Raw genomic sequence first — 13,792 nt, forward strand, 5'->3', positions numbered from 1 at the left:
AAATTCTTGAAGGCTCTTGTGATCAGTGTCAACCAGCTACAGTATCTTTCAAGCTATTATGCCAGGTCCATTATGTCACTTCAAGGTTTTACATGATCTTTATTTTCAGGCTTATCCAGTTTTGAAAGTAAATTATAACTTCATTTTCTGTTGGTTTTTTATTCTTAGATGACCTCAACAATAGTTTCACGAGTAATTCAAAGAAATCTACTTCCAAATTGGTGTAGTAAATAAGTCTGATTTTTAACTTACCCATGGGTGAAAAATACTATCCATTGTTAAAATTATCTGAATAAGCAATTTTATTGCTTAATTTTACTTTAGAGGTAGTCTTATTTCAACATTAAACAATAATAGCAAAAAGAGGCACACACTCTTTTAAAAGTTTCTGCCACATTTAAATTCTCATTTAAAAAACACTCATGAGATCAAAGCATCAATTCAATACACCTGGATTTAACAAAGAACAGAAGTCTACAATATTGACTAGTAATATAGCTAAATATTCTATCCATAATCTTTTGCCCTTTTGTTCATTCATAAAAACTCTTATGCCAAATTTTAAAAACTAAGCCCATTAAAATGAAAAGCTAACTGTAAACAATGATTAGGAGACTAAACAGAATCCAGTATTTTTAAGGCAAATATATGAAAGTCTGCTATGAGTAATGTTAGAAATAGGTATTAAACCTAAGGTTTCCTTGGCTCATATATCATCCAATTTTAAGTTAAATTTAAGTTAACTGAGACTGAAAAAAATCTCTGTATAAATTATGTAATATACTCACAGCTACTTTGTAAAGAACACATTTCCATCATTCCAGTGTTCCAGATTCCAACAGAAGAAATCCACAGAGGAACAGTAAACAAAGAATTCCAAGAATTGTAATGATATATTCAGTCCAAACAGGAGAGGCAAATCCGTCGAAACACAGCAAAAGACAGAGAAGGGAAAAAAGTTACTTACATGTAACTCAACAAATTACAAAGAAATTAAAGGCAGACTTTTTTCTAAACATGTCAAAGTAATATTTTTTGTGTGGGATATAATGTCCAGTGAATTTAAATCCATTTTCAGCAACTGTTCTGATTAATTTAAAAAAAGGAAAAGGCCTATTACTGCACCCTGTATATGAAGTCTTATAGAAACAGTGGAAACAATATAAAAGTATAAAGTTCCAGGAAGGTATACAAGAACCAAGTTTTAAATTACAAGAAGAAAAAAACGTAAATTTCATGCAATTTTGCTTTGTCAGTCACTGGACAAAGAAGTCCAGATCAGACAAATCCAAATGTCTTTTTAAAAATCTTTTTCTACAATGCTGTATTTCAAATTCTATTAATTAAACTGAAGTCCAGAATTTAAAGAACCGTAGACATGTAGATACAGGAAAAGGAAGGAAGCTAAAGATGATAAGCAGAAACAGACGAAAAGAGAAGATAAAGGTAAACTGTGAAAACTGAAAGGCAACTAATGAAGCATAGAAAATAAAATAGATAATCCTTAGCCAAAGTGTGAAAAATGTACATTTTTAAACTGATACAAATCTATGAGTTATATCACAACCCGCTTAAAACAATTTGAGTCCGTTTTATAGTTAAAAGTAAAAGTCAAAGTCTCAATAATGACCTACAGTGGTTCTCCACCTTAGCATCATCTTCAAATTACTTGGGGGAGCTTTTACAAAAACCTAATGCCCCAGCTGCACCTCCAAATCAACTAAATCAATCTCTGCGAGACCCATCCACCAGTATTTTTTAAAACCTCCTCAAGTAGTTCCAACATGCACCAATGCTGAAAGCCACTAGCCAACAAAGCCCAGCAAGATCTGGCTCTACTCTACTTCTGGCCTCATCTCCTGCTACTCTTCAACCTCTTGCTCACTTCTTCCTCCAACACTGAATTCGTAACTACTCCCTAAACATACAGGGCATACTTTCACTTCATGGTTTTTTCACTTGTTGCTTTCCGTGTCTAGAATTGATTACTTTTATTACTTAAATGTCACCTTCAAAAAGGCCTGCCCTGATCATATTTAAAATTACAACCCCACTCCTTGCCTTAGTAGTTTGCTGCTTGCTGTATGCTTCTCCTTAGCTCTTAACCACCATCCAACATACATTTTACTCATCTTGTTTACTGTGACCTCCACCCTGCCCGCAATGTAAGCTCCATCAAGGCAGAGACTGAATGAATTATATAAATTGTGCATCAAAGAAAATGTATTCCGAGAGAATGCAGTATTTTAAACTGCAACTTCAAGGAACCCATCAGATAAAAGGCGTAACAAAAATGCCTCAGAGTCTGTCCTTGTTTCTTATTCACTACTTTATCCACAGCAACGAGAACAGTCTTTGGCACACAGTACTATTTTAGAATTGAGAAAAGCAAGAAAGCATTCCAGGCAAAGGGGTGGGCCCTAAATTGGGGATAAACATGATATTTCTAAAAGTAAAGAGAAGGTTTGTGAACTATAATGAAGTGAAGTAGTGGACAAGGGGATGAGTGACAGGAAATGAGGTCAGGGTGGCAGGCAGGGGCCAGATCATGTGGGACTCAGCCAAAGTAGGAAGTTTGGATGTTATTTTAGGCATGATGGGAAGCCACTAGAGGGTTTTTCACAGGCAAGTGACCTGATTACTACTTTAAAGATAGCTCTCGGCCATCCAGAGTGGCTCATGCCTGTAATTCCAAGACTTCGGGAGGCTAAGAAGAGAGGACTGCTTGAGCCCAGGAGGTTGAGGTCCCTGAGCTGTGATTATGTCGCTACACTCCAATCTGAGCAACACAGTGAGAAATTTCATGGTTGGCTGGTGCTGAAAAATTATATTTAGGACTCATCACGATACAGATACCATTGAAAAAGAAATGGATTCCTGAAGACAGACTACAGACAAAAAGAAGGGGGTCGAGACAAAGCCCTGGAGCACTCCAACATTAAGAGGTTAGGCAGAGAAAGATTGGCAGTGGAGACAGAAAGAAAACCAAGACCTTCTGAGGGATGGTGGATTCATTTAACCATGTTGAATGCTACAGACAAAAATGCCATAACAGACATGCTGATAAAATTTGGAAATAAGGTCACTGGTAACTTCAAAAACAAGAGCAGTTTCAGTAACATGGTGTCAAAGAAGAGTTACTAGGATGACTTTCAGTAGACAGTTATTTGCATGTAACTATTATAATAAATAAATTTAATGATTTTTAATAAACTTAAACATTTTGTCAGTTCCCCTATATGACTGATTTCCCAGAGGGAGAGAACCATGTTACAGTCATCTCTACGTCCTTGGCAAAGTACTGACGCACAGTAGGTATTTTAAAAATCTGAATGACTACTCTTTCAGGAAAACATCTTCTGAGAAAGAAACTGTACAAAGACAAAGATTGGTCTGGCTCTGCTAAAAACATATTATCCCAAAATTCATGTAACAGTGTCCTATCAGATACAAAAATATGTCTCTGAAGCTACCTGGCACAAAAATACTATTCAGAAAATATACTCATAACTTGGCTAGGCATGGTGGCTCACACCTGTAATTCCAGCACTTTGGGAGGCCAAGGCAGGTGGATCTCTTGAGGTCAGAAGTTCAAGACCAGCCTGGCCAACATGGTGAAACCCTATCTCTACTAAAAATACAAAAATTAGCTGGGCATGGTGGTTCCAGCTACTCCAGAAGCTGAGGAAGGAGAATCACTTAAACCTGGAAGGCAGAGTGCAGTGAGCCAAGATAGCACCACTGCACTCCAGCCTGGGCAACAGAGCAAGACTCTGTCTCAAAAAAATAAAAAAATAAATAATTTAATACTGGTCGATTAAAACATATAGACCTCTCCTATCTTACAAGAATGTTTCTATACCATAAATTCTAAAATCAACCATAGTCTGTATTTCAGAAGACTTAACCACCCACTGATTCTTTCCCTGCACAAATGTTCACAGTGCCAGTGTAAAATATCTCTGGATAAGGAAACATTATTTATAGATGCGGGTGATACTTAGCATTTATAAGCATGTATAAATAAAAGTATATTCACCCAAAAATACTCCCATGTCTTTAAAGTATTCATTGACTTCAAACATTAGTCGTATAAGGAGAAACATTTATCAAATAATCTTTTCTAAAAGCCTATCTGCTAGATATGCTTTACAAAATCTTTAGTTGTTAAATCTACATGTTAAAATGCATAGCTAAGAAAAATCAAACTACAGTAACTCCACTGGTTGATGGGAAAATCAACTTAAATACACTATCCCGTAACTTTAGTTCTAACCTTCCTTCTAAGGTTAAGTTCAGCACAAATATATTCAAAGACCAGCATGATTCAAACAAGTTGTAATAGATAGCTCAATGAAACTCTTTAAGAATCTTAATGTTCTCTTGCCATCTGTTCTTATTTCAAAGAATAAAGTTATCCAAATCTTGCTATCTAAAATCCCATTACCAATCTTTAAGCTCTGAATGCCAATTTTCAACAAATTTTCCAATAGATAAAAATTTTCCAATAGAAAAAAAAGCAGCAACTTATTTTGGTATTTTTTTGGTAACAGCAAAAAATTGATCAAGGGGAACTGTAACAGAATGGAAGCCTGATCAAAATCAAATTTGAGAAAAACACAATCCTAGAAAAAAACTACAAACCTTCAACTTCCAACTACTGTTACAAAATGAGATGTTTAATAAAAAACTAAAAGGATTAGGAATTATAATGTACACCCCAAATTACCTTAATATGCCCCAATTCTATTTCTCCCTTTAGTATGTGCAACTTAAACATCTGGCTATAAAAATCCAAGGTTTACATTAATAATTTTACATTTCGAAAATAACCTTTTATCTTTTCTAAATAACTTCAAGTTCAATCTGACTCCCTTTAGATTTTAAAATATATATATTAATATACACACACTCATATACATATATATATATGTGTGTATATATATATAGCATATTGTTTTATACACTGATGAAAATATCTGTTTCCCTTAAAGGGTAATTCTAAATATGAAAAACAAATATAGACTACAAAAGAAAAAGATACTAATACAGAAGTTTACTTCTCCACTCCTTGACATTCCTAACAAAAGCCTTATATCATACACAGATTTAAGTGTCTGGTACTTGCTTAGTAAAATTCCTACCATCTCTCACACAGCCTAAGGAAAAGGTAAAAGAACTTCATTTGCCATTTAAATGTTTTAAATATTTTAAGTATAACTAGTCTAAAAATGCCTACATTCTAGATTTAATATAGTATGAAAACTAAAATATTACAAGATTACATACACATATCCTAAATATCAGTTTTTATGTTCCTCATCCCTCAACTATTTTAAAGGTTCATGACCTATTTGGCATGCCCCCAGCTCTCCTGTTTTTACTGATATGAACAATTGCGTACTGACATAACCAACTTTTATTTTTTTAATCCTATTCTGGATTCTCAGTTAATCTGTTGAAAAGATTCTAATATTTAACTCTGTGAATACATGTAAGAATGAGATAACTTAAAATATAAATCAATTTTTCTTTGCTCTGAACTTAGAATTCAGATAACTTTCTAAACATACTGACCTCATTCCCTCACTCGTTCATTCAACATACTTACAATATGCCAATCATATATGTGTGTGCTAGTAATTAGGAAGATAAAAGCTAATGAAAACAAGGTCCCTGCTCAAGAAGCTAAGAATCTAATAGGGAGGTGAGGTGAGCTAGAGGACAATTAAAATAATTCAGTGATAAATGCTAAAATAATTCAGTGATAAATACAGGAAACCACAGCAGGGTCTATGAAAGCAAACAAGGAAGGGTGTTTCATCCTATCCTGGAATCAGAACCTTTAGATACTAAAGGACTAGAAGACTTTAATTTGATGAGAGATGAGGGTGGGTGCTGGAGAATATGGGTCTCAGGCAGATGAGTTATTAACTGCAAAGACCCAAAATCAAGAATAGATTATGGTACCTTATGGGAACTACAACAGTTCAATACACTCATTTTTAGGATCAAGGAACTATAGCTTAGGAGAGTTAAGCAAAGGCCAGATGATAAAGGACTTTGTTGGCCATACTTAGAATCTTAGACTTCATCTTAATAGCTTAGGAAGAGCATTAAAGACATGAAGAAGAATGCACAATCACATCAATTTACATGCAGAGTCACATTCATACTTTAGAAAGTTACTACTGACAAGAACATTGATGATGAACTGGAGGAGAAAATGGTAGTAATCCCAAGAGCTGCTCCAGTTGCCCAGGGTAAAAGTAAAGACTTGAACCAAAACAAAGGCAGTAAGGATAAAGAGAAATATAGGTTAGGACTCTACTATCCATTAAGTTAGCCAGTAGCTAAATGTGGCTACTGAGTACTTCAAATGTAGCTAGTCTAAATTAAGTGTGCTACACGTGTAAAATACCACAGTTTGAAGACTTCGTATGAGAATAAGAATGAAAAGCCTTATTAATAATTTTATACTAATTGCATGTTGAAATAAAATTTTAGATATACCAGTTATATAAAATATAAAACTAAAGTTAGTTTTACCTTTTTATTTTTACTTTTTAAATGTGGCTATTATGAAAGCTTAATTACATATGTAGCTTGCATCAAATTGCTATTGGACAATGCTAGGTTAGATATTAAAGAGATGAAATGACAGATCTCTGTAACTAACTTGTACAAAAGTGATATAATTCAGATTTCTTAATTTAGGTTTCAGAAATTAGATGAATGGTGAGTATCAATTGTTAAAAGTAGAAATCATCTGTGTTAAGGTGCTAATTGGACTTTTGGAAAACAGATGTCTACTAGGCAATTGCATATATAAAGGTTAGAAATGCTAGAAACATCTAGGTTAGACAGATGTTAACATTTTAAGTAATCAACATTTAAATGCTATCAAAGCCATGGATATGAATTAAAATACAGCATACAGAGTAGGAAGGAACACCAACATCCCATCATAATCACCTAAACAAACCTAAGAAAAGAAGAATTAAAGAGTTCACAGCAGCATTTCAAAGGACATCAACTGCAGCAGCCCCCTCAAGAAGTGGTTAACTGTATCAAATGCTCTGGAGCGGTCAATCTAAGGATAAAGAAAAATCTACTTGTTGTTATTGGGAACCACTGTCAAAGATGTATCAATGGAAAGATAGGGAAAGAAGGCAGACTGGAAATAAATAAGCAGAAAAAAACTACAGGAAGTTAGTATAAGCAATTCTTTTTTAATGCTTACCTTTGAAAAGAATAGAAGCCAGAAAATACAAGGTCAAGAAAGAGTTTAAAGCACTTAAAAAAAAAAAAGGCAGATAGTTCTATTTGTGTAATGTTAATAGAAAAGACCAAGCAGTAGAAGAGCAGCTGAAGACAGGAAGTAAGGACACCGATAACATTTATGGAATGAAGGACAGGATTTTCCCTAAGCATCAGAGATAAAACAACTTGCCAATCCCCAAAAAGAAGAAGAGAAGTAGGGGATTTTAAGAGGTAAAGATAAGAAACGAGGACCATTAAGAATAGAGAGAGAGAGAGAGACTAGGAATACATAGCAGCCATCCAAGCAATTTTGTCCACTTAGTTAAGGCGGAAGACCACAAATCTTTGAATGTATCCCTGAAGCCATGTGATCTTTTCCTCCAGTAACAATCCGTAACTTGAGAAACTTGTGGGAGTCATCTGAAACTGTTATTTTGCAGGAAGGGTACACAAAAGTACATGATCAAGAGAGCTGACAAATACAATTGAAGCAATTCAGTGAATGAAGATGGAGGGGACCAAGGATCGAAGGCAAGAAGTAAAGAAGACAGTAAAAAAATGTAAGTTGTGGTTAGAATGGACTATACAATTAATTAAGATTTTAGATGAGGAACGTAAGTTGCAGATGGTAACCCCATAGGGTTATTTCTCTTCTTTTCTTTTTTCTTTCTTTTTAAGTATTTTTTCTTCCCACCCATTCCCCCATAGAGCTATTAAAAGGATGGCTCTCAGAGGAGACAGAGAAAGAGAAAAAAGAATGGCTCAAACGCAATTAAGAAACTGAGGCTAACTTATTGAAAGTGTCGTACACATGGGCCTAAAAATGTCCCAGAATGATGACGGAGCTTGGAGCACAAAGAAAAATTGAGTGTTAGATGCCGTATTTAATATTAGAACAAAACAAGGGTGTAGTAACTGAAAATTTTAAGGAGGGGTAGAAAACACTGCTGCTAACAGTAAAACTATAACGAAGCAGGTTCTTTTTTTTGTTTTATGTTTTTGAGACTGAGTTTTGCTCATCGCCCAGGCTGAAGTGCAATGGCACGATCTCGGCTCACTGCAACTTCCGCCTCCTGAGTTCAAGTGATTCTCCTGCCTCGACCTCCCGAGTAGCTGGGATTACAGGCACGTGCCACCACACCTGGCTAATTTTTGTATTTTTAGTAGAGACGGGTTTCACCATGTTGGCCAGGCTGATATCAAACTCCTAACCTCAGGTGATCCACCCACCTCAGCCTCCCCAAGTATTGGGATTACTGGCGCGAGCCACTGTGCTCGGCCAGAAGCAGGGTTCTTTTTTAAGGAGGATGTCCTAGAGTCTAGACCAGTGCTATATCATGGAACTGTTAGGTAACCACATATGTAATCATAAATATGCTAGTATAGGGATCCCCAACTTCCAGGCCATAGACTGGTAGCAGCCTGTGGCCTGTTAGGAACTGGGCCACACAGGAGGAGGTAAATGGCGGGCAAGTGAATGGAACTTTATCTGTATTTCCAGCCTCTCGTATTACTACCTGGCTCGGATCAGCAGAGGTATTAGATTCTCACTGGAGCGTAAACTCTTTTGTGAACTGCTCATTCAAGGGATCTAGGTTGCACAATCCTTATGAGAATCTATTGCCTGATGATCTGTCACTGTCTCCCATCACTCTAGATAGAACCTCATCTCTTTAAGAAAAAAAAAAAGGCACAAATTAAAATGAAGATTAGGCCAGGTGTGGTGGCTCACTCCTGTAATACTAGCACTTTGGGAGGCTGAGGCGAGACGACTGCCTGAACTCAGGAGTTCAAGACCACCCTAGGCAACATGGTGAAACCCCATCTCTACTAAAGTATAAAAAATTAGCTGAGTGCAATGGAGCACACCTGTACTCCCAGCTCCTTAGGAAGCTGAGCCATGAGAACATCTTGAACTTGGGAGGCAGAGGCTGCAGTGAGCCAGGATGGTGCCACTGCACTCCAGCCTGGGTGACAGAGTGGGACTCTCTCTCCAAAAATTAAAAAAGTAAAATGAGGCCGGGTGCACTGGCTAACACTTGTGATCCCAGCACTTTGGGAGGCCGAGGCGGGTAGATCATTTGAAGTCAGGAGTTTGAGACCAGCAAAAAATATAAAAATTAGCTGGGCATGGTGGCACACACCTATAATTCCAGTTACTTGGGAGGCTGAGGCAGGAGAATAGATTAAACCCAGGAGGCGGAGGTTGCAGTGAGCTGAGATTCCACCACTGCACTTCAGCCTGGGTGACAAAATGAGACTCCATCTCAAAAAATAAATAAAATTTTTTTAAAAAAGATTATTAGTGCCCAGTACTAGGTGACGATGTAGAAAAAGAGACACTCTCCTAAATGACTTTTGGAATATAAACTTAAACCACTGACCTAAAGAGCCATTTAACCATGTGGACCAAAAACTGAAGTTTTTATTCTCTTAAATTCAACAAATTTCACTTCTAGAAATGGATAGTCTTAAGAATCATACATAACTAAGATAAAAGAATATTCAACAAAGCACTGCTCATAATAGTAAAAAACTGTAACAATTTTTGACATGTTCTAAAGACAAGTGAAACAAAAATTGTATTACAGTACCTTCATATATTAAAATACCAGGCAGCCCTTAAAAGTAAGGTTTTAGAAAAATATGCATGGACAGATAATGATATACTGACTAGAAGAAAAACCATTCTTAAACACTTGTCACAGGAGAACATCAAAGAAATTGGTGAAGTAAATACTTCAGAAAAGTATCTGCTTCATTAAAAGCAAGGAGAAAACTGACACAAATTGTCCAAATCAACTTACTTAGAATTTTGGAAATTAACCAGAAGTTTGCAGGAATCCAGGTAATGCTTATTCAAGAAAAAGAGCTGAACCTTGGTAAAAACCACAGTTCCTGCATTTTAACTTGCCCATTCTCATCTCTCCTCCACCTCTACAGTATCTTTGAAAACCAACAGCACACAATCACCTTAAAAACCCAGCAGCCTGGCAGCAACTGGGAAAAAACAGAACAAGCATGGAATGCCTTCAAAGCCTCATTCTCAAAGTGTTATCATTATTTGATATGTCTGGTAGTTCCCTGGAAAGGCCTACTCACAAGTAACCACAAAGATAACCAAGCAGAGACTTCAGTGACAACACATGGCAAAAATTAACTTCACAGAATTAGTTCAAAAAGCAACTAAGGAGGCCAGGCACAGTGCCTCAGGCCCATAATCCCAGCACTTTGGGAAGCCGAGGCAGGCAGATCATGAGGTCTGGAGTTCAAGACCAGCCTAGCCAATATAGTGAAACCCTGTCTCTACTAAAAACAAAAAACAGCCAGGTGTGGTGGCACATGCCTGTAGTCACAGCTACTCAGGAGGCTGAGGCAGGAGAGTCGCTTGAACCTGGGAGGCAGAGGTTGCAGTGAGCTGAGATTACACCACTGCACTCCAGCCTGGGCACACAGAGTGAGAGTTGGTCTGAAAAAAAAAAAAAAAAAAAAAAAAAAAAAAGAGGCAACTAAGCAAATAAAGAAAAAAAGAGCAACAACAAACCCTGCAGGGAAGAGAGAGTCTGATTTTCAGAGCTGCCACACTGTATTATTTAAAGTATCTAGTATTCAAGAAAAAATTATGAGCCTTGCAAAAAAAAAAAAACCCAAAACTGCATGGCCCATATACAGGGGGAAAAAAGCAACAGTCCCTGAGAAAGCCCAGACATTAAACAAATACGTTAAACCTGCAATTTTAGATGTGTTCAAGAACTAAAGAAAAGTCAAATAAATCAATGTCAAGTATGAAAACAATGTTCATCAAATAGAGAATATAGAAAAAGATAATTTTTTTAAAATCCTAGAGTTGAAAAATACAATGAAAGAATTCACTAGAGAAGCTCAACAAAAGATTGGAGCTTGCAGATAAAAGAATCATCAAACCTGAAAATCTGTTAAATAACATGAATCAATTTAGTTAAAGGAAGAAAAACGAACAGAGCCAGAGACCTACAGAAAAAAAATCATACAAGAAGCAGGGAATGGAAGGAGAAAAGGGGTGGGTGCGGGGAGGAAGGGACAGAATGTATATTTGAAGAAACAGAACTGAAAACTTCCCAAATTTGAAGAAAAACATTAGTCTCCACATCAAAAGCCCAACAAACTGAATAAGATAAAATCAAAGAGACCACACATCATAATCAAACTGTCAAAAACCAAAAATAGAGAATCTTGAAAGCAGCTTGTGAGAAGCAACTGTATGTACAAGAGACTGTAAATAAGAATAATAGCTGACATCGTATCAGAAACCACGGAGGCCTGAAAGCAAAAGGATAACATATTCAAAACGCTGAAACAAAAAGACTGTCAACCAAGTGAGCTATGACCGTGCTACTACACTCCAGCCTGAATGACCGAGACTCTGTCTCAAAATAAAATAAGACTTGAGATATAGAAAACATAGCAAAATCACAGGTGTAAATCACATCACTATTTAGATTAAACGTAACTAGATTAATGTATTTTGCTGTTTCAGGTATAATGGGAATCCAATCAAAAGGCAAAGAATGGCTACATGAATTTTTAAAAGTAAGATCCACCTATATAGTGCCCACATGAGACAGGTTTTACAATCACAAACACAAACAGGTTGAAAAAAAGGACAGAAAATAATAATAAAGTAGCCACACTAATATCAGAAAATACAGACTTAAAAGACAAATATTGTTACCACAGACAAGAGTATTTTATAGTGACTGAAGGACCAATCCATTGAGAAGATAAAACAATTTTAAGCACATACGCCTCTAGCAAAGGAGTCCCCAAATTGCACAAAGCTAAGAAAATCAAAGGTAGTAATAAAACAATTCAACAGCAGTAGCTGACTTTCAACACCCTACTTTCAGTAACAGGTAAAACAATTAGACAGATAAAGAAACAGCGGAAGACTCAACACACTATAAACCAACTAGACCTAACACATAGCTGTACAACATTCCACCCAAAACCAGCAAAATATATTCTTCTCAAGTGCACATGGAATATTCTCCAAAACAGACCATACGTTAGATCACAAGTCTCGATTTAAATGGGTTGAAAATCATACAAAGTATATTCCTCATCCACTAGAGAATGGTGTTAAACATCAACTGAGGAGAGAAATTGAGAAAATTTAAACATTGGTGAAAATTAAACACTACATTCTTTAAGAATCAATAGGTCAAAAACTAAATCATAAGGGATAGTGGAAAATACTTCAAGGTGAATGAAACTAAAAATACAACATACCAAAATGCATTGAACGCAGCTAAATCAGTGCTTGGAAGGAAATTTACAGCTTTAAATGCCTGTATTAAAAAGAAAGATCTCATAGCATAACCTTCCATCTCAAGAAACTAGAAAAAGAACAAACTAAGCCCAAAACAGGAAAAACAAGGAAATGATTATTTGAGCAGAAATAAGGGAAATACATAAAATGGAAACATTAACAAAACTGTTAAGTTGGTTCACTGAAAAGATCAACAAAATTGACAAAACCTTAGCTAAACTGACCAAGAAAAAACACAGAACATTACTGAAATCAGGAATGGAAGAGTGGAAATCACCTTTCAGAAATAAAAAAGGATTACAAGGGAACCTATAAACAATTCCATGCTAACAATATATCAGATTATAACCTATAGTAAATGCAGAAATCCCTAGAAAGACATAAACTACCAAAACTGACTCAAAATCTGAATAGTCCTATAATAGATTAGTAATAAAACACACACACACATACACACACACACACGCACGCACCAAAGAAACAAAAACACGAAACTTTCCACAATGCCCATGCCCAGATGTCTTCACTAGTAAATTTTATCAAATGTTTAAAGATTGTATAATCCTTCAAAAACTATTCCAAGAAATAGAAGACAATGAAATACTCCTCAACTCATTTTATAAGGCCAGTTTTACTCTGATACCAAAACCAGACACGTCAAGTAAAAACAACCAGTCAACATCTTATATGGATGCAAAAAACATCAAGAAAGTACTAAATAGCAAACCAAATCCAGCAATAAAAAGGGATTATACACTATAACCAATGGGGTGTATCCCAGAATGAATTTTTTTTTTTTTTTTTTTTTTTTGAGACGGAGTCTCACTCTGTCACCAGACTGGAGTGCAGTGGCATGATCTCAGCCTACTGCAACCTCTGCCCCTCTGCCTCTCAGGTTCAAGCAATTCTCCTGCCTCAGCCTCCCAAGTAGCTGGGACTACAGGCACGGGCCACCAGACACAGCTATTTTTTTTGTATTTTTAGCAGAGATGGGGTTTCGCCATGTTGGCCAGGATGGTCTCGATCGCTCAACCTTGTTATCCGTCCACCTCTGCCTCCCAAAGTCCTGGGATTACAGGCATGAGCTACCACGCCTGGGCAAATATGGTGGTATTACATATGAAAATTAATCAGTGTAATATACTAAATTAAAACACACACACACAACAAACACATGGTCATCTCAGCAGACACAGAAAACACATTTGACAAAAATTCAAC

At 36.2% G+C, this 13,792-nt stretch overlaps 1 protein-coding gene across 6 annotated transcripts in view; it reads right to left on the reverse strand.

Annotated features, from left to right (window-relative positions):
- Positions 1-13,792, reverse strand: part of SEPTIN7 (septin 7) — a 162,839-nt gene that overhangs the window by 72,577 nt on the left and 76,470 nt on the right. The window contains exon 1 of one of the 6 annotated variants that reach the window (XM_039462058.2): positions 789-10,694. The exons of 2 other annotated variants lie outside the window; for them this stretch is intronic. The gene's annotated coding sequence lies outside the window, so the exon portion shown is untranslated. Of the gene's footprint in view, positions 1-788; positions 10,704-13,792 lie in introns of those variants that run through there. 3 more of the 6 variants (XM_074379824.1, XM_074379827.1, XM_074379826.1) reach the window with 3 other exon arrangements.

This window comes from Saimiri boliviensis, chromosome 10, assembly GCF_048565385.1.
Source record: "Saimiri boliviensis isolate mSaiBol1 chromosome 10, mSaiBol1.pri, whole genome shotgun sequence".
Taxonomy (NCBI): domain Eukaryota; kingdom Metazoa; phylum Chordata; class Mammalia; order Primates; family Cebidae; genus Saimiri; species Saimiri boliviensis.